The 21,235-nt window shown below is 38.2% G+C and overlaps 1 protein-coding gene across 1 annotated transcript in view; it reads right to left on the minus strand.

Moving 5' to 3' along the window:
* LOC136874837 (glutamate receptor ionotropic, delta-1) overlaps window positions 1-6,183 on the minus strand; it is a 276,714-nt gene extending 270,531 nt beyond the window's left edge. The window contains exon 1 of the mRNA XM_067148516.2: window positions 6,121-6,183. The gene's annotated coding sequence lies outside the window, so the exon portion shown is untranslated. The remainder of the gene's footprint in view (window positions 1-6,120) is intronic.
* Between the last annotated feature and the right edge of the window lie 15,052 nt (window positions 6,184-21,235).

A 21,235-nucleotide genomic window follows, 5' to 3' on the forward strand; every position in this document is an offset into this window, starting at 1 on the left:
TGATGATGAAGCATGATTCTTTCTGTGAAAGCCAAGTCCGGTCGAATCAAAGATTCTGTAGTTGCAGAACCGTAGTAAGGGATAAGACTACACACATATCCATTTGTAGAATCAGATATTATGTAAACTCTGAGTCCCCATTTAGTAGGCTTCTGCGGATTGTACATCTTGAATAACACATGGCCTCTGAAAGACACTGTTGATTCATCAGCTGCTAGATATTTATATTTTGTGCTAGATATTTATGAACTTTACACTTATATAGTCCAAAATGTACTTGACTTTGCTAATTCGAGACCTAACTGGAGGATTCAAATGGATTGCTGAAACTGGAGTAGAAGCATGCAGAGCCCAGAATATCTGAAAAAATCTTTTGCGGCTAAAACAATCTACAAAAAAACTGGACGATTCTAACCAACCTCTTGAAAAGAAATCCTGCATTCTGTCATTTTTCTGCATTGCCATATTCAGTAAATCTCCATGGAAAGCCTTCATTTTGTTTACGGTAACATCAGTCCAACTCCACCAAGCCGAATGCCTTGTAAATGGTGGCACTTTCTGAATTCTGACTTTAGCATATCTGTCGGTCCAGTCGGCAATTTGCTTGAATAACTCGTCACTAAAAATAAGTTAAAAAATCCGTTTAAAGTGTTGAGGGATTGTTCCTACCTGATGCTTTGTATCCACAAATTGTTTCATTGAATGAGAATGCAGGTAAATCAGGATTGCCAGCTTTCCAGTCGTGCCATGGGTATGGAGGAGCACCACCACCTCCGGTTTCATTATCACTTATCACTTCGTTCACTTTCACTTACATTATTCACTAATAAATCATCCAAGTCAGTTGTTGGTTCATCATCGTCACTATCACTGTCCACTAACTGTTCTAAAATATCCAGTTACGTGAGTGAAGACGAAGCAGAAGCCATGTTTACATTCAAACAACATCATCTGTGAACTCGCACAAACATTCGAGAATAACAGAGCTTAAAAAAATTACCACAATTCCCGTGAACTATTGTAAATAGGAAAACGCGTTCTCTCAGAGACTGTTAAGTAGCTCTACAATACCAGAACACGGCACAGTCGTCATACGAGCGTTGAAAGTACGAGATATTGTCATGTCGAGTGGAGTTCGACATCGGAGCGCAAGTCTAATATTTTAACGTCGAACTGCACTTGACATAGGAGTGCAAAAGGTAATTTACCGTATTTACTTGCGTACTAGACCCCCCTTCCCCCCCCACTTTTACAGCCCAAGAAAGTAAGGGGGGGGGGGGGTGTCCAATATGCGATAACCTCAAATTTTGTGCAGTGAACACGTGGCTTCTAGGCTATAAATTATACATGTAAACAACCAGCTGTAAATGAGATAAGAGAGACCACACTGTTTAGGTTAGGTATGCTATCAAGTGCCTGCATAATGCCAGAAGTTCCACGATGGGAAGATTAAAAATAAATAACAGGAAAGTTTGCCACATTGATGGATATCTTCTGGTATGGCGGTACTGCATTTTATTATCATAATGTTTAATTTCGTACGGTTGTTGTCTCTGTTTTTTTATTAACGCATACCGTTGTATGTTTTGTTCGGTGTCTTCAAAAATCGTTAAGTGGGGACGTAAAATTATTATTATTATTATTATTATTTATTATTATCATATTATTATTATTATTATTCATGAGGTACGTTGGCAAGCAAAACAATCATTATGACTGGATTGTTTTTATCACTTTTAAACCTACTTTTCTAAAAAAAAAAAAAAAAAAACTATCTTGGCCCGAGTTACGAGATAGTCAACAATCACTTTATTAATGATCTCGCCTGCTATATTTCTTAATTAAAATAAACTCATTTCCTTATCCTGAGGTGGTGCAGCTCTTTTTAGACAGGCCCCCAGTGGAAGGGAGTTGCATCTACCATTTTTACTCCATATCAACCTTCCTGCCATTCGTAAATCTCTGGCAATACGGTACCGGGAATCGAACTCAGGTTCCCGAGAACGGCAGCTAAGTGTGCTAACCCTTACGCTGGCAGACTTTCTTAACTACAAAGCACAGACATATATACAGCACATGACTGATGCGTGCTTGCAATGCGCGGGTCGAACACAGAACTATTCACGTACAGTATCTGTGCGACGTCATCAGAGCTGCAGTAGGCCTACGCTACAAGGCAGACATTTCTTAATTACGAAACACAGATGTACCGCATGACTTTGACACGTGCTTTTCATTGTGTAGGTCGTACAGACAAAACTATTCACGAACTTCTGTGATGTCATCAGAGCTGCAGTAAGGTTTGTACCCGCTTCAATGTGGAATCTTTGTTCTTCTCTGAAAAATTACGTTACGGGGTCTTGTACGTGAGACTTTTCTTTCATTTTCTTCACCTCAAAAAGCCAAGGGGGGTCTAATACACGAGTAAATACAGTAACTTCATTGCTCATGGAGAGATGTGTAGATCATGGCACTCTCTCTTGCATAAAGTTTGTAAAATCCACCCAGTATTTGTTAACCAAATGGGTCATTACAATTCAGTTTCTCGCACACTAATATCTTGAACAAATGATATTTCATGGCTTTAAGACTTCTTATAACACAACATTCCGGCAAATTTCATACTTGTGGGAGGTGTCACAACGCTTTCTTGAACTCATTTCCATTCTCAGTCAAATATCTCATAGCATCTCAGGAGTCAGAGTTCCAGATATTGCTTCTTATCAGAAACAGTGCCTATTTATTGCTACTTCTTAAACCTAGCCTCCATCTATTATTGATGAAATTTTCACCAAAAACATTTTACATACAACTTCTGTAAAATACACATCACAACAGGGAATAAGTACGCCTATTGCTGCAGAGTGTACCTGTCATATCACTGTTGTTATAGGCCTTCCGAATTCAGTATCAAGGCCTGGATAGGCCGACAGAAAGTAGAAGAATTCCCTCAAGTGGCCTGTATAACCTTTTTATAAACCAACGTCATCTGTTAGTAAACAGGACCAGCTGCACAGGATACTATATTTTATGATAGTTTATTTCTCTTTGCTGTCTTCTCAATTTAATCAACTAATAATAACTGTTTATTTAATATCCCTTCAATTGCTAAGGATTTTAACACAATGCTGTCCACTCACGTATCAATACATGTTTCCAAGCACGGTGCTCTGCAGCCGATCATGTATAAATACGTGTTTGTGCAAGTCTGTCTTCTGATGCCATCTAACGGTTATTGAGGAACTATTTCGAGATTATCGTTGATGTGCCTAAATGGTAGAAAAACTACGCTTCTTTTAGTACTGGTTTTGCCCATTTTAGTGCGTCAGTTGCATTTGTTTTCGCCTTCAAATATCTTCCTTGTATCCATCAATGCTAGTAAACAAAAATGGCAGCCCCGATAAACAAAAACAGTGGACTGACTCCTGGTGATATTATACATGAATTATACGCTGATAATTTGTCATATATTTCCCGTGATTGTGAGGAGAGTGAAGATGAATTGTCTAATGATAATTCTAGTGCTAGTGTCATGCATTTATGTGGAAGTGATGCGTTGAATGACACGTTTATTGCACCATGTGAGCAACGACCTGATGCTTTAGATAGCAAAGATGGTCAAGATGTAAGTACTGTTGATAATATTCTCCCTATTTCTGGCAGTGAGTGGCATAATATGATATTATACTATTTTTTGGAGTCTTTCTCGCGGACGCCTGGCGTTAAAATTTCGCCGAGTGAACCTGAAAATATAGGTTGTGACGTCAAGTTGTTCATTTGTAATGATTTGTTGGCGTGTATGATAGAGGAATCAAACAGATATCAATACCAGAATGAACCGAAATATAAAATCTCACCAAAAACTTTAAAGTGGACAGATATAACTGTGAATGAACTTAAAATTATTAAATTATGATACCCTGCAATAACTCCATGTCTCTGCCAAAACCTTCCGGCCACAGGGGCCAGTTGTACGTCAGATGGGCCGGACAGCAATGTGTTAAGACATCGAATTATTAGAGTTTATTTTTCGCCAGAAGAGAATCTTTAACATGACAGAAGACAACACTACCAGAAGGTCACATTTAAACACCCTCAATTCTCACCGCTCTCAGCCAGGATCAAACAAACTATACAGGGGACATAATGACAAATTGACTGCATCAATGAAGTCAGCCTGGATTAGAAGTTGTAAAATAAATTTCATTTTTGTGATACTCCAGATCCAAATTAAGAAAGCAGAAAGTATAATTTCCAATGAAGATTCAAAATTCAAACATTTCACTAACCTATGACATTGCAGTACAATAGCTTATGGAACTACTAAAACTGAATATGCAACAATAGAGCTTTAAGATTATTAATGCAATTTTAAAAGGATCATATCTAGCCAGTTACGAAACGCTTTCAATGGCCATTAAAAGAATTAAGTTTAAGATCCTTCAATGACGACAGGGATAATACATGGAGGAAGAAGAGTGAGTAAATTATGATTGCTATACATCCATTCTGATAGCTAATAAATCTAAATAAATGCCAAGGAGCCAGAATTTAGTCCCACAGGACCAGTCAGAAGTCATTAGCACAAAGTTGGACATTGAAACCTCTTCAGATGCCACCAGCCTCAGCTGAAATTGAACCCACTATCTTGAGAACAGAAGGCTAGACTAACTGACAAAAACATAAAAAAAGATATAGCCACACCATAAAAACATTGTCAAATACAGAAATGAAGGGTTCAAAGCAGATATAATAACATACAAAAAGGAACTGTAGGACTTCATTTAGAAGTAATTTACAGTGCACTGACCACTATGACATAAGAGCCCTACTGCCAGAGATGAAATGACAGGAATCAGCAGTTCACAGTAGACCAGTATAATTACCCCTAATCATTATATATACATTGCATTGTCTGTCCCTATTCTGCAAGAGGTTACTACAGAGTTCTAAAAGAGACAGTGCTAACTACTCTTGCAGATTGTGTTAATGGACTGTTAGTATTAGAAATGAACAAACAAGTATCAAATCAAGTCATATCTAGTGATAGAAACATGAAAAGGAACACATACGATGAACATAATGACAAGGCAGAGTGGGAAGAGGGAGCAATAAAAAGAGGAGAAAACGACCACAAGTAAACACAGAAGGGCAACGACAATCTACGTATCTCCATACGTTGCTATCTTGAAAGAGAACTACTAGTAGATCACGATATCACTACCCAACTTGCTGGGAAGTTTAAATTTTAGGCAAAAGCAGTTTAGACAGCAAATGTCACCATACAGTATTAAAGAGAGTAATTATGTTGGTTCACGTAAGGGGCAAGGAACATCTACGTCAACATCCCTTAAAGTGTGAGAAATAGTCTGATAAAACATCTTTGGATTTAATGAATATGCTAGTGTTTATATCATTTCTAATAACAATAACAAATGGTAGTTACATGCAAAGCTACACCAAAATTATTTAGCCTTACAATAACAGAATTCAAAGTATGTACTAACAACACAGGGAAAAGTAATATGTGAATATTATCTAAACAATTCACACCAAGCTATGTCAATACATGTAGCCAAAATATTATACACATTTGCTAATTCATGTACTCTCAATGTAGCCACTATTCTCCTAGTAAACCACATGAAAATAATAATTTCTCTGCAAAAGTAAGTGGACAATGCAGCTGTTAATACACCTTTAACCGAATCACCAATAAACAGCAAACACTGAAACAGTCATGCATGTTTAAAGGCCATGGATGCGCCTGGAGAAGTGGAAGCTTCCACAATATGGACCTTGGTAGAGGGGAAAGAGTTGTTATGTCTAAACATGGCTGCATATCCCTATAAACTAAACAGATACCCATTTATGTTGTAAGTTAAGTGAACCAAAGGCCATGGAAACCTCTATAAGTTTAAGTCTAATGTTGACTTCCTAACAAGGAACAAAATTCCTTCAAGGTGAAACCAGCATACCATTACCACCTCAGCTAGACAGTTGCCTGTTAATCAATAGGTATATAAACATACTTCAGCAAACATACCAAATCAAATGATCACCAAGTTCTTCAAATCCAATTATGAATAAATTCACCTCAAGAACATTTTGTATACTTACATTACTTTGCTCAATGGCAACCTGCTGAGCCTTCTGCACAACTTCTCCAGCACCAGGTACTTGCTCATCCTGCTGAGATATGTGTTTCTGTACACCAGGAGAAACCAAAAAATATCAAAATTCTAGTGCTTTCTTTCAAATCTTCTTGAGAAACAAAGATTGCAAACATAGTACAAAATTTTGAACAACTGAATACAGTCTAATGTCAGTGAAACACTAGTCTGTAAACATTGCATAATAAGAATCCCATTAAACAAATAATTACTGATAAGCCAGGCTGAGTGGCTCAGACGGTTGAGGCACTGGCCTTCTGATCCCAATTTGGCAGGTTCGATCCTGGCTCAGTCCGGTGGTATTTGAAGGTGCTCAAATACGTCAGTCTTGTGTCGGTAGATTTACTGGCACGTAAAAGAACTCCTGCGGGACCAAATTCTGGCACCTCGGCGTCTCCGAAAACCGAAACAGTTGTTAGTGGGACATAAAGCAAATAACATTATTATTATTATTATTATTATTATTAATTACTGATAAGAGTGAAAAATTCACAGCCTGTGAAGCCCCCATCTAACGGCGAGGAGAGGAATTGTGCCGGCTGCCAAAGTCTGTCACACTCCTCTGGGGCAATGATTCATGACCGACAGAGGAAATGAATGATATTGGAGAGTGTTGCCAGAATGAAAGATGACAGGGAAAACTGGAGTACCCATAGAAAAACTTGTTCCGTCTCCAGCTCTGTCCAGCACAAATCTCACATGGAGTAACTGGGATCTGAACCACAGAACTCAGCGATGAGAGGCTGGTGTGCTGCCACCTGAGCCACAGAGGCTCTACTGTGAAATTGAAGTAACCCTGATACAGTATTTTCTTCTCCTCTATCTCCCTCTTTTGTAATTAAGTTCTGATACTAGTTCAAACTATTGATTTACTGTTTTACTTGCTGATAATATTTAAAAAGGAGTGAACAGTGTAATTGGGAAACCTGCAATGTTCACAACAATGCTTTAATAAATACATAATAAATAGATACTGCCATGCCAATATGTTGTAAAAGCCCTACAAACAGATAAATAAAATGAGCAATTAACTTATTTTCAGTCTACTGTCATGCCATTCTGACTGGATGATAATCAAAATGACCTGGGTTCAATTTAAACATTATGTAACTCCAAAGAATATTACATTCAAGCTTAATGTGAGAACACGAATGAAAATAGTTGCCACAATGCACAAAAGTTTCTAAGAAGTCCTCAGTAGATATTTTCGGCCACAATGAACGATTTGCTGTTTTACTGATCCACTTGTTAAAGTGGAAGCCATTTTCTTTTTAGTTTTTACTTTGCTTGGTGTGAATGCTCAAGTTTCTTGTTCGTTTTGCATAGTCAGTTCCCATCCTCAGTAGGCAGTGTACAATTTGGTCTGCACAAATTTACTACTATGCAAAACCCATAGAAAGAGAAGATGAACTTGTACCAAGAATACAGGCAGCTTTCCAGGTCGTTCGCTACATACCACACATCCTGAACAGAGTCCAAAGGTCACCTAAGATCAATACTACAACATTGTGAACTGTAGATCGAAGTAGTAGGAGGCCATATTGAACATCTACTGTAATCAAACCACTGGGCGTATTGTTTCCTTCATTCAGTATTTCATTCCATTTACAATGTTGTGAGTGAAGGAATACACAATCATTGGGTGGCAGTGTTGCCTCTTTGAGCATGTTAAATAATAAAGAATGTTACTGCGACGAACAGATGAGAGAAGAAACAATCTGGTGCATTTCTTGACTGACAAGTGTGTCTTAATTACAGTGGTTCTTGTAGTGTATGTGCAGTTACGTCTGTTTAATAAATGAACTGCGGATATGGTCTGTAAGATACAAGGACAATCCTGTGCGAGTCTAACAAGGAAACTTGTGCATACGTGCAGAGAATTGTCTCTGTATCCATCATACACCCCACTTCTCTTCCCTGAAGCACGGCAGCTGCTTGTGCTCTGGCATTGCAAACATGGCGAGTTCGTCAATCTGAATCGTGCACCTGGAAATAACAAAGTAACCTCATTTTCTCTAAAATAAACATTTTCTCTGTCAATCCAACTGTACCATCATTCTTAACATGAAGAGCATCTTTTCTTTTTTGGTATAGTTCTGAAACACCCTGTAGTACTTAAAGATCTGTTGCAGCTATTACGAAGGTAATAGTTTCTTTAAATACTGTACATTGGTAAAACCAAACGAGTTCTGTAAAGAAACTGAAGTGATAAATGTTGTATGTGACCGTGAAGCTCTTTCTATCACAGTTAAAAATAAATGTGACAGAAAGGAAAGTGCAAAAGTAATACACCAGTACATTGTAGTATCATATGGCTGATAAGACAGGCATGAGGGAGTTTAAAAAAAGTAATTTTGAACAGTGGAAAATGGTAAATAAAAATGTATACAGCCAATGGAATAGGGTTTGGGGCATCTGTTGGAGTATGAAAAACTATATGTACCTTTAAATGTGATAAGAAATGGCAAATATCCACTATACTATAACAGAGAAATAAAGCAATTACAGAGGAAGTGCAGGCTGGAAAAAAACTGTAGCCTCGTTACGAAGATGGCAAAATTTTCAGGTGATAAAAAACTGTTTAAACTGTATCCCAGAGAAACGACAAAGCAAAGCTCACAGAAGGAAGAAGTGAAGGGAACTGCCTACTTGCCTTGCATTCACAACACCACAGATCGAATGGCCAAGGTCCTCCGCAAACACAATATAAAAACAGTGTTTGGCACTGCCACTAAAATTGCTCACAGCCTGAGTAAAACCAAGGACAAATTGTCCCCACTTTTACATCCTGGGGTATACAAAATTCCCTGTACTTGCGATAAGGTATACATCGGCCAAACATGCTGGTCCATTGGTACCCGTATCAAGGAACGTGAACGTAATATTTGTCTCAACCAGCCAGACAAATCAGCAACAGCTGATCCCGCTTTATCGTTGGGTCATCATTTCATGTTCCAAGATGCTGGAGCTATTACCCACACTACACACAACAGGTCCAGGATTATTCAGGAAGCTGTGGAAATACGCAGAAATCCTAACAATTTCACAAGGACACTGGCTATCAATTAAGTAATACCTGGTTGCCAGCCATTAAGGATTTACGTAGGTAGTTCCCTTCCCTGTTAATTCACTATTGTTATTTCATCTCTGTGTTTTCCAAATTCGTACATTCCTCATCACCAGATGTTTAATAATAATAATGTTATTTGCTTTACGTCCCACTAACTACTTTTATGGTCTTCGAAGATGCCGAGGTGCCAGAATTTAGTCCTGCAGGAATTCTTTTACGTACCAGTAAATCTACCGACGCGAGGCTGTCCTATTTGAGCACCTTCAAATACCACCGGACTGAGCCATGATCGAACCTGCCAAATTTGGGGTTAGAAGGCCAGTGCCCTAACTGTCTGAGCCACTCAGCCCAGCAGCCAGATGTTTAACCCATTCCAATCTGGGCCTTAATATCCCTAACAAACGTTCTGGACTCGGCATTTTTAAGGATATTTTAAACATTATATCTCTGTACCTGTAGGAGATATTTGCATGATTCTTTTTTCTTTGTGCTTGTTTGAGCATCTAGTTTTGAAAAACGCTATTTGTATTATGTCAACTATCACCTGAGATTTTAAAAGTATTTATATATTATACCATGTTCTGCGAATGGAAAAAAGGTCTGACGGATAACTAAGCAATTACAGTTTTCTGAAATACTGTTATATTTACCCTATTTTGCTAATCTAAAATGTGCATTGCAATTACAAAACAACAATAATGAGTACAATACAACATACATACATACATTATCATTATAGACCATTATGCCTTTCAGCGTTCAGTCTGCAAGCCTCTGAGAATTTACTAAACGTCGCCACAATCCTCGATTTGCAACTAGTGTTGTGGCCTCATTTAGTTCTATACCTCTTATCTTTAAATCGTTAGAAACCGAGTCTAACCATCGTCGTCTTGGTCTCCCTCTACTTCTCTTACCCTCCATAACAGAGTCCATTATTCTCCTAGGTAACCTATCCTCCTCCATTCGTCTCACATGACCCCACCACCGAAGCCGGTTTATGCGTACAGCTTCATCCATCGAGTTCATTCCTAAATTAGCCTTTATCTCCTCATTTCGAGTACCCTCCTGCCATTGTTCCCACCTGTTTGTACCAGCAATCATTCTTGCTACTTTCATGTCTGTTACTTCTAACTTATGAATAAGATATCCTGAGTCCACCCAGCTTTCGCTCCCGTAAAGCAAAGTTGGTCTGAAAACAGACCGATGTAAAGATAGTTTCGTCTGGGAGCTGACTTCCTTCTTATAGAATACTGCTGATCGCAACTGCGAGCTCACTGCATTAGCTTTACTACACCTAGATTCAATCTCACTTACTATATTACCATCCTGAGAGAACACACAACCTAAATACTTGAAATTATCGACCTGTTCTAGCTTTGTATCACCAATCTGACATTCGATTCTGTTGAATTTCTTACCTACTGACATCAATTTAGTCTTCGAGAGGCTAATTTTCATACCATACTCATTGCACCTATTTTCAAGTTCCAAGATGTTAGACTGCAGGCTTTCCGCACAGTCTGCCATTAAGACCAAGTCGTCAGCATAGGCCAAACTGCTTACTACATTTCCACCTAACTGAATCCCTCCCTGCCATTTTATACCTTTCAGCAGATGATCCATGTAAACTATGAACAGCAAAGGTGAAAGATTACAGCCTTGTCTAACTCCTGTAAGTACCCTGAACCAAGAACTCATTCTACCATCAATTCTCACTGAAGCCCAATTGTCAACATAAATGTCTTTGATTGATATTAATAATCTACCTTTAATTCCATAGTCCCCCAGTACGGCGAACATCTTTTCCCTCGGTACCCTGTCATATGCTTTCTCTAGATCTACGAAATATAAACACAACTGCCTATTCCTCTCGTAGCATTTTTCAATTACCTGGCGCATACTGAAAATCTGATCCTGACAGCCTCTCTGTGGTCTGAAACCACACTGATTTTCATCCAACTTCCTCTCAACGACTGATCGCACCCTCCCTTCCAAGATGCCAGTGAATACTTTGCCTGGTATACTAATCAATGAGATACCTCGATAGTTGTTGCAATCCTTCCTGTTTCCTTGCTTGTAGATAGGTGCAATTACTGCTTTTGTCCAATCGGAAGGTACCTTACCAACACCCCACGCTAATTTTACTACTCTATGAAGCCATTTCATCCCTGCCTTCCCACTATACTTCACCATTTCAGGTCTAATTTCATCTATTCCTGCTGCCTTATGACAATGGAGTTTTTTTACTATCCTTTCCACTTCCTCAAGCATAATTTCACCAACATCAGTTTCCTCCTCCCCATGAGCTTGGCTGTTTGCAACACCATAATAATAATAATAATAATAATAATAATAATAATAATAATAATAATAATAATAATAATAATAATAATAATAATAATAATAAAATAATAAAATAATAATAAAATAATAATAAAATAATAATAATAATAATAATAATAATAATAATAATAATAATAATAATAATAATAATAATAATAATAATAATAATAATAATAATAATTACAATAATGAAATTGGAAACTCTTATGACATTTTATTTTAATTTATATATTTTGTCAAAAGTTACTCAAATGTAAAAAAAAATTGTTCCATTTACCACAAAAGACTTCTGAGAAAGAGAAAATACAGTCTTCTAAACAGACAACTTTACTAATATGTAGACAATCTTACGTATTCACGCAAATTTTAAATATGCGGGAACATGCGCTAGATATGAACATTAAAACAAGAATAATAGTTAACACCACCTTTCCAATACTTATCTTTCCTATATTTAGGAAATAAACATTACAACAGGCGTTGTAAGATGGGACATGTTTCGCTTAACAGTCGTAACCATCATCAGCCGAAAATAAATCTTAGCCTAAAGTTAGGTCAGGGCCCTGAACCTAGTGTCCTTAACATATATGGCACCCTAAGAATCAACATTTATATTTATAAAATGAAAATAGGCTTAAAACTAGTGTGAAAAAACATGGAATGTTACAACATGGTTAAGAGAAGAAACACAATCGAGTTGAGACAGAGGATAAGAACAGAAAGTAGGCTACAATACAGAGCTGGTAGTGAAATAATTAAAATCATTAGGATATCATTGTTACCAGTCAGTCAATCAGAATGTTCAAACATAAAAACAAGCGTGAAAATATATAAGAGTGTTCATCATGGCAGAGTTAGAAAAAACACGTAATCGTGTTGCCAGAGGTAAAAGCATAAGGTACAACATAGAGCTGGCAGTGTAATATCAAACTCATGGCTGCCAGTCAGTTAATAAGAATGTTCATATATAACAAAACATGGTTATATTCTTTTAAGTGAAGAAATAATTAAATCCCACTCTTGTATAGATACGTGAGAACGGGCGAGAGAAATCATATGTTGTAGCAGACATGGAGTAGTAACACTTCAAACAGGATTGATCACGCCTGAAGCCGCTTCATTTTTGCTGGGAGTTCAAGACCAAAATGGAAAAAAATAAGATGCCAAGTGCGTGAACTGAAATCTGAAAATGGAAAAAGGAAAAAGATGTACTGGGGCCTTGAAAATAGGGTGTTCAGAATGGGAGACTAAGATTGCTTACCTCTTATGTTGGATGAGCGTTGAGCAGAGACTTTAGCCGTTCAAGGGGGTCTGTTAAATTTATGCCCTTTGCTGCGTGTGTTGTATCTGTGTGCTTACCTAGGCAAAGAGTAAGTTGGGACGGGAGGGGTAGGCGCAATAATGAGAGTGCTGGAAGCTGGCGGCGGAGCTGTATTATGGGGAGGGGGTAAGGTGGAATCTGTTATGACGACTGGAGGGGTATTTAAAGGTTTAATTGAAGATTTTTGTGAAATTGTTATGATTTATATTAAGATTAGTGAGTAAATTGGGGACTTGTTCAATTAATGGGCTGTTGTTCTCAGGGACATCATTCAAATTATTATTATTAAAATGTTGATCCAAGAAAATGTATGTATTTTCCAATTCAGTCATTAAGCTGCTTTTATTTACATATTTTATAATGTGGAGGTCCTGTTCAATTGTAGAATAATTGTGGCCAGAATCCCTCATGTGGTTGCTCATGGCAGAGTACTTTTTATGCTTTAAGGCATTATAACGTTCCAAGTATCTAGTTCTAAAACTGCGGCCAGTTTGTCCGATATAAGAAAATTCACACTGGGGCATTTGAGTCTGTAAATTCCAGAGTTTGAAAATTTGTCTTGAGAAGTATTTACCAAGTTGGAATTACAGAATATATTCCGATTAGTGTTGCGAGTTCGGTAGGCAATTCTGATGTTATGCTTCTTAAAGGGGTTAGTAATGCTGTGTAAGGCGGGGTTAGTGAAGGTGAAAGTGGCAGTGTTTATTATTTTGGGCTTATCTGGAATTAAATTTGTAGTATTTTTTGATTTTATTTTACCAATAATCTTATTGATCAGGTTAGGTTTATAGCCGTTAAGTTTTGCAAGTTCTTTTATATATTCAAACTCTTTTTTTCGGTTAGAAGGGGATAGTGGAATATTTAATGCTCGATGAACTGAACTGTAGAAAGTTGCTTGTTTATGAGACTGAGGGTGTAACGACTCATTCTTTATTGTCAAAGGAGCAGCGGAGGCCTTTCTGTAAATTTGGAAAATAAAATTATCACTGGCTCTGGTCAAGGTTAAGTCCAGGAAGTTTAAAGACCTATTGACTTCGTCTTCCTTAGTGAACCTGATATTGTGGTCAAGGTCATTAAGGGTCTTTAAAATGTTATCACTATTATTGCGATGTGTGTCAATTACTTGTAACATGCGCTAGGCCGTAAAACAAACTCCAATCATATTGAAATGTAAGTTGTTGTTTCGAATTCATATGTCAATAATATGATCATCTGTGCATAAACTTATAATATATCCTAAAATATCGAAAATATAACTTTCGTCAAGCACATGTTTGCCACGAGAAGCCATGTCTTAGATCTCACTGAGTGACAACATCTACTGATGCATGTTGATAGAAAATATTGTAAATTCTCTGACTTAAACATATAAAACTGCCATCTGCTTAAATACTCTCGTAACTAATACATGAAGAAACACGATGTAACCACCAGAATGAGTGCATAACTCGTTCTCGATTTTTAGTGAATTGTCAAACCTTATTACGGGCTATGCCCGCAGCGCGGCCTGAGCGTAATTTCGGCCGCTGCGAGCTATGCTCATAGTTAGACTGGAAAGAGTTAATTCCAGGCTTATGTCAATGTCATATGTTACGTACACATGTTATGTGACCCTCTTAGACTGATTCTGATGGTTCGGTCAGCTTCCGCTTCGAACGCTAGTGTTGTGCCACATCCAGGGAGCCATCTGGTGACTAATGAATGTACCATTTCTACTTCTATTATAACGTCTAAATTTTCAAAAAGTCATTGTTTCAGAAGCCTTTCACATGGACATTCGATATTTTCTTTGGATGACGCAGAGCACAGTTGTCTGTGAAATGTAAAGAATTTCACCTTATTTTCTTGACACAGTATAAGCCCAAAAGCCTATACGTATCATGTCTGTTTAAACTACTTTCACGTAAGTGGTATTGTTGAAAAATTGTCCATTGATTATACAACAGCAATAATCTGTAATGAAATCATACTTTCTGTGTATTTTAGTATGCTTTAAGAGATGTTTACAGTTGAAATACAGAGATGGCCACGTTTGTAACCAATAATTGGATATTACAAAGCTTTAAAATGTTTTAGGGTCCACCTTATTCAATACTATACAATCTGATGATGACGCAGTATAGCATCGAAACTAGTTCTGAATAAACGTAATATGTTGTAATTTACATCTACACAACAAACTGTATAGTACTGAATAAGGTGGACCCTAAAACTTTTTAAAGCTTTGAAATCTCAGTTTAATATGGATAAAAATGAAGTTTATTACTTTAAATAATTTGATATGGCCGGTTTTGTCACCAAGATGGTGTCTGGCGGTGAGGGCTTCATCAGTAATAATAAGTGTGACTGATGTAAGTAATAATATGGCGTGACTGATGTACTGACGCAAGAGTAATAAAATGATATAACTTGAAAACAATATTCTTTAACCCATGGGTAGATAATACAAGTATCGAGCTCGAATTATTATCATTTTTATTATTATGATTATTATTATTATCACTTGTGAGGTATGGCTATGAAGTGTTTACACCTACTTATTAGCATTATTATTTACGTAGTTGGACTATTGCATTATTTGTGAAACGTGCTGTATATGTACACTGACTGAGCAAATGTCATGGGATAGCGGAGCACTGACGCGCAGGTGTGTTGTCTGCGCACCACTCGCCCCCTGTGCCAGCGGCAGTTGTATAGGAGACCTTGTGAGCAGTGGCTGTGGACGTGACAGGTGTAACATGGAACGTCGTCGTGAGCTGATACCATTCGAACGGCTTATGGTGGTCGGTGCCCGACGGATGGGAAGTGTGATTTCGGAAGTGATGCGGGAATTCGGCTTCACACGATCAACCGTGTCCAGGGTGTATCGTGAATGGTTGAATGCGGGTGTCAACGTCCACAACAGATGAACAACCGGCCATCTGGCCACCCTCGATGACCGTGACCAGCGACATCTGAGACGGATTGTCAATAGTGACAGACGGGCAAACGTGCAACAAATCACGACTCAATTCAACACAGGCCGTGCTAAACATGTCTCCCAGTGGACAACCCGTAGGCACATGAGTTCTACGGGGTATGGGAGCCGGCACCGCACACGGGTACCACTGTTAACCCAACGTCATTGGGCACAACGACTCGCAGTCACCAGGGATGGACACAGGAACAACGGCGTAACATGATATGGTCGGACAAATCACGATTTCAACTGCACCATGCCGATGGGAGGCACCGTGTATGGCGCAGACCACATGAAGCGATGGATCCTGCCTGCCTCGAAGGTGTGGTCCAGGGCGCCGGTGTCTCCGTTATGGTCTGGGGTGCATTTTCCTGGTATGGAATGGGCCCCCTAGTTGTTCTGGAAGAGACTTTGAATGGTACGCGGTATGTAGAGCTGCTCGGAGACCATCTCCGCCCATTTTTGGCCTTCCAGCACCCAGATGGTTCTGCGGTGTTTCAAGATGATAACACGCCCCCACATCGCTCCCACGTCACCCGGGAATAGTTCCAGGAACATGCAGCAGAGGTCCAATGACTGCCATGGCCACCCAGGAGCCCCAATATGAACCCTATCGAGCATATCTGGGATGTCCTGGAACACAGGCTCCGTGCCATGGATCCTGCACCCACGAACAGACCAGCATTGGCGGCAGCTCGGCAAACGATTTGATGTCAGCTGCGTCCAGAGGACTACCAGGGACTTGTCGATTCATTTCCACAGCGTCTCACTGCAGTTTGCAGGGCCAGAGGAGGCCCCACATGCTATTAGGTGACTATCCCATGACATTTGCTAAGTCAATGTATATTTATATGAGTTTAGTTATAAGAACCTCTAATTAATAGTATATAATTTATTATTACCTGTATATACTGTATGATGTATAATCCACAATAAAATTGTACAACACACTGTAACATCCAGAATAACTTTAGGTACGACGAGAAATATGTAGAACCTTACTTACAATTGTAAGTACAGTAGAACCTCGATAATTCAAAATCCTGCCTAATTCGAAGAAGCTCTCGTTACCGGGAACATAAGATACAGTTTTGCATGCTATTTAAATTGTTTAATTTGAAATACGGATAATTCGTAATTCGAAGTACAATGTCGGCCCCATTACCGAAATTCAGACTTTTAATTCGAAACTGCCTTTACATTTTAAAACAATAGTATGTTTCAGAGTAATTTCAACTCAAAATTTATCTGCGTTATAATAGAACGCGTGTTCCGGAACATGGAGGGGTAGCTCTCCGCACTTACACTCACTTCGGTGCGTCTACAGTGCGCTTCATGATTGCTAAGTTAAATGAAATCGGAATTCTTTATTATTCAACCTTTTAAGGAATGCCGTAATATCACGGAACAGGCAATGTGGAAACAGGCAGTGTGCGGAAAAACAGAGTCCGCGAACACTGGCGATGCCGACAGTTGACGAAAAAACGTTCTGGTAAGACCCCAACTGGAGTATAGTTCCAGTTTATGGGACCCACACCAGGATTACTTGATTCAAGAAATGGAAAAAATCCAAAGAAAAACAGCTTGATTTGTTCTGGGTAATTTCCGACAAAAGAGTAGCGTTACAAAAATGTTGCAAAGTTTGGGCTGGGAAGACTTGGGAGAAAGGAGATGAGCTGCTCGACCAAGTGGTACATTATCTTAAACCAATTAAGTTTATTAAAATGGTCAACCTATTCAATACAATACATTCATAAAAATGTTTATAACTTATACATGACACTAACTGGGACAAGTTTCACCCTAGTTGTGAGCATCTTCAGCCTAATTTTCATCCTCAAAATCAAATGTTATCGGGATCCCGATATTCTCAAATTGAACTATCTTAATAGCTAAAATAGTATGAGTTAAAAATACAATGTATCAGTCTTATGACTGAGAGGTGAACATTGTTTTAAAGGGAGTTCTTGAAGCAGTCTTTAAAATTTTAAAAGTTTTAAGACAATATACAATTTTGAATACGGACCACATTGAAGTTCGTTACATGTAACAAGTGGTAAGTTCCGAGCGGTCAGTGGAGAGATGGCGTGGAATGACATCAGTAGACGAATAAGTTCGAGTGGTGTCTTTAAAAGTAGGAAAGATCACAATATGAAGATAAAGCTGGAATTCAAGAGGACAAACTGGAGCAAATATTCCTTTCTAAGAAGGGGAGTTAGGGATTGGAATAACTAACCAAGGGAGATACTCAATAAATTTCCAATTTCTTTGCAATCATTTAAGAAAAGGCTAGAAAAACAACAGACTGCCCTAAATGCAAATCAGTAGTGATTGATACAAAATAAAAATGGCTGGAAGATATTTTGTGTTTGGTGCTAAGGTGCTCTATTTAGATTACCTTCAAACTGACATACTTGAACTCACAGAAATGCAGTTTTTGGAGCAGTATAGGTTATCTAAACATGTCGTGAGAACAGTACTCAAAGAGATAGAAGAGGACAAAATTCACCTCTGTCTCTAATGCAGTAATTGCTGATTCCGATGATATTATGCAACTGGTTCATTCAGATTGTTACGGGAGATACCAGTGTTGTAAACTGTAGAAGAGAGATAGGTACCTATACCAATATTCCATTAATTTATTAACATGTAACTAACATTTGAGTTGAAATATGAATTCAAAGGAAGAAAGACCATAATCACATGTAGTCTACACCATATAACATGGTAGGCCTAATTTCCAATATGATTGTACTACTGTAGTAATTAATGATGTGTCCAGTTATTAAAATTCAGCTTAATAACCTCTGAATGGTAATAAGAATAACAATAACAAGAATACTTTAAAACCAAAGCATCAACGCATAAAATAATATCTCATGCTAAATAAATTATGGTGGCTTGACGTGATATTCTGTATCACAGTCATCATCATTACGAAGAGGCTCAACTTGTTCACCGATTAATACAATAATCTTCATAGTCAACTAGCCTATGTATATGCTGGAATAAATTCAACACCTCCAGTTTTGTACCACTTCAACTTGTCCTTCAAATAATATTTTATTGTGCTTCTTTACAGGTATTTTGTTTTACTGACCGTGCGGTCACATTCAAGGGGCTATTGAATTCATTTGCCAACTCATTCCATGCCTTTTCTTTTTCCTTTAGAGATGTACCATCTTCCTTTTCACCTTCCGTAACGCTCCCACATTTCAGAAGTAAATTGACTATCATTTTCTCAAGTGAAGTACAATTACTGCTCAAAAAGATTGTTTTATGTCACCTTCCAATTTAATTTCCTTCTGTGCGTAGTCTAATTTACTAATCTCATCCTAACACTAGGTAAGTTCAATTTCAAATGGGACCTCTTATTCCGGGCAAAAAGAGTAGTCATGTTAACATAAAAAATGGCTGGAAGAGATTTTGTGTTTTATGCTCAGTTGTTTTATTTATTAGACTATGTTCACAATGCTGAGAGACAAGAAGTTTTACACAGAAGTAATGATATGCTTTACCTCACTGGAAAGCAGTTTTCGGAGTGATAGGCCTAAAGGTTATGGAAGGCTGTCATGAGAAAAATACTTGAACAGATACAAGAAAGGTCAGAGTACCCTACAGGAAGAAATTTACCTCTATCTCCATCCGGCTCCATGGCAAAATGGTTAGCATGCTGGCTTTGGTCACAGGGGCCCGGAATTCGATTCCCGGCAGGATCAGGAATTTTAACCATCATTGGTTAATTTCACTGGCACGGGGGCTGGGTGTATGTGTCATCTTCATCATCATTTCATCCTCAGCACGATGTGCAGGTCGCCTATGGGTGTCAAATCAAAAGACTTGCATCTGGCGAGCCAAACTTGTCCTCGGACACTCTCAGCACTAAAAGCCATACGCCATTTCATTTTTTTTACCTCTATCTCCAATGGACAAATGCCGACTGCACTGAGATATTATGTAACGGGGTCATTCAGATCATTACTGGAGAAATTTATTTATTTAATTTATTAGTGCCCTGTTCAGTGGTGAAGTTAGGGCTCTAGCCCCTCCCTTACACTTAACCACATTTTGATTAAATCTAAAATAAAATCCAATGTTATAAACTGTAGAGGAGAGATAGGTAGGTACATATACTGATATGCCATTAACTTATTAACATGTAATAAATATTAAAATTTGTACTGAATATAAATTAAAAGGAATGGCGATCATAATTAGATGTAGCCTACACGATGTATAACATGGTAGGCCTAATTTCTAATATGATTGTACTATTGTAGTTATTAATGATCTGTCGAGTTCCGGCTCCATGGCTAAATGCTTAGCCTTTGGTCACAGGGGCCCCGGGTTCGATTTCCGGCAGGTTCAGGAATTTTAACCATCATTGGTTAATTTCGCTGGCACGGGGGCTGGGTGTATGTGTCATCTTCATCATCATTTCATCCTCATCACGACGTGCAGGTCGCCTACGGGTGTCAAATCAAAAGACCTGCACCTGGCGAGGCAAAAATGTCCTCGGACACTCCCGGCGCTAAAAGTCATACGCCATTTCATTTCACCTGTTGAGTTAATAAAATTCCCTTTAAAAGCCTCTGAATGGTAATACAAAAGAGATAGCTCATTTAATAACAAAAGAAAGAAGATTCCTTAGGAAAATCTTAGGTCCTAACAAGTCACTAGATTCATAACCCATGTTCCAACCGAGGCTGAATTAACTTTATGAAAATGTTAAGACGATTAACAAACGCTACAAAGAAAAGAGGACTATCATTTTTTTGGGCGCATTAAGAGGATGAATCCAAAGAGACTGGCACACACAAAATACTTACTCTACAAGAAAAGTGGAAGGCACAACCTTTATGGCTTAAGGAGATTCACAACTACTTGAAAGAAGTGGGGATCCGTGAGGGAAATATACAGGAACTAACAACCTTTAGGAAGAAAACTGCGGGAATGAGGGATGAACCAGAGAGTCAAGTCATGCAACATATCAGTTAAAGAGCAACAAAGAAGAAATCAAAGACTTAAGAACATCTGGAAGGAATGCAAAGGACTTAACGTATTAAATACATAAATATAACAAGAATGCTTTAAAACCAAAGCATTATTTCATATAATGACACTTCAAATGCCTCACGATAAAGAAATAATGGTGGCTTGCTGTGATATTATGCATCAAGGTCAATGTATTTACAAAGAGGCTGAACTTCACTGCCGATTAATGCAACAAACTTCAAAGTCATCTACGAAGGCTGGAACTTAAATAGTGGCAACTATTTATTTACAACAGATACAAAAGAGTTACATGTTACCACTGATGCTTTCACGGCTCGTACTTATAGATATGATAATATATAGGCTTTTGGGCT

The sequence above is a fragment of the Anabrus simplex genome, chromosome 5, assembly GCF_040414725.1.
Source record: "Anabrus simplex isolate iqAnaSimp1 chromosome 5, ASM4041472v1, whole genome shotgun sequence".
NCBI classification, from domain to species: Eukaryota; Metazoa; Arthropoda; class Insecta; order Orthoptera; family Tettigoniidae; genus Anabrus; species Anabrus simplex.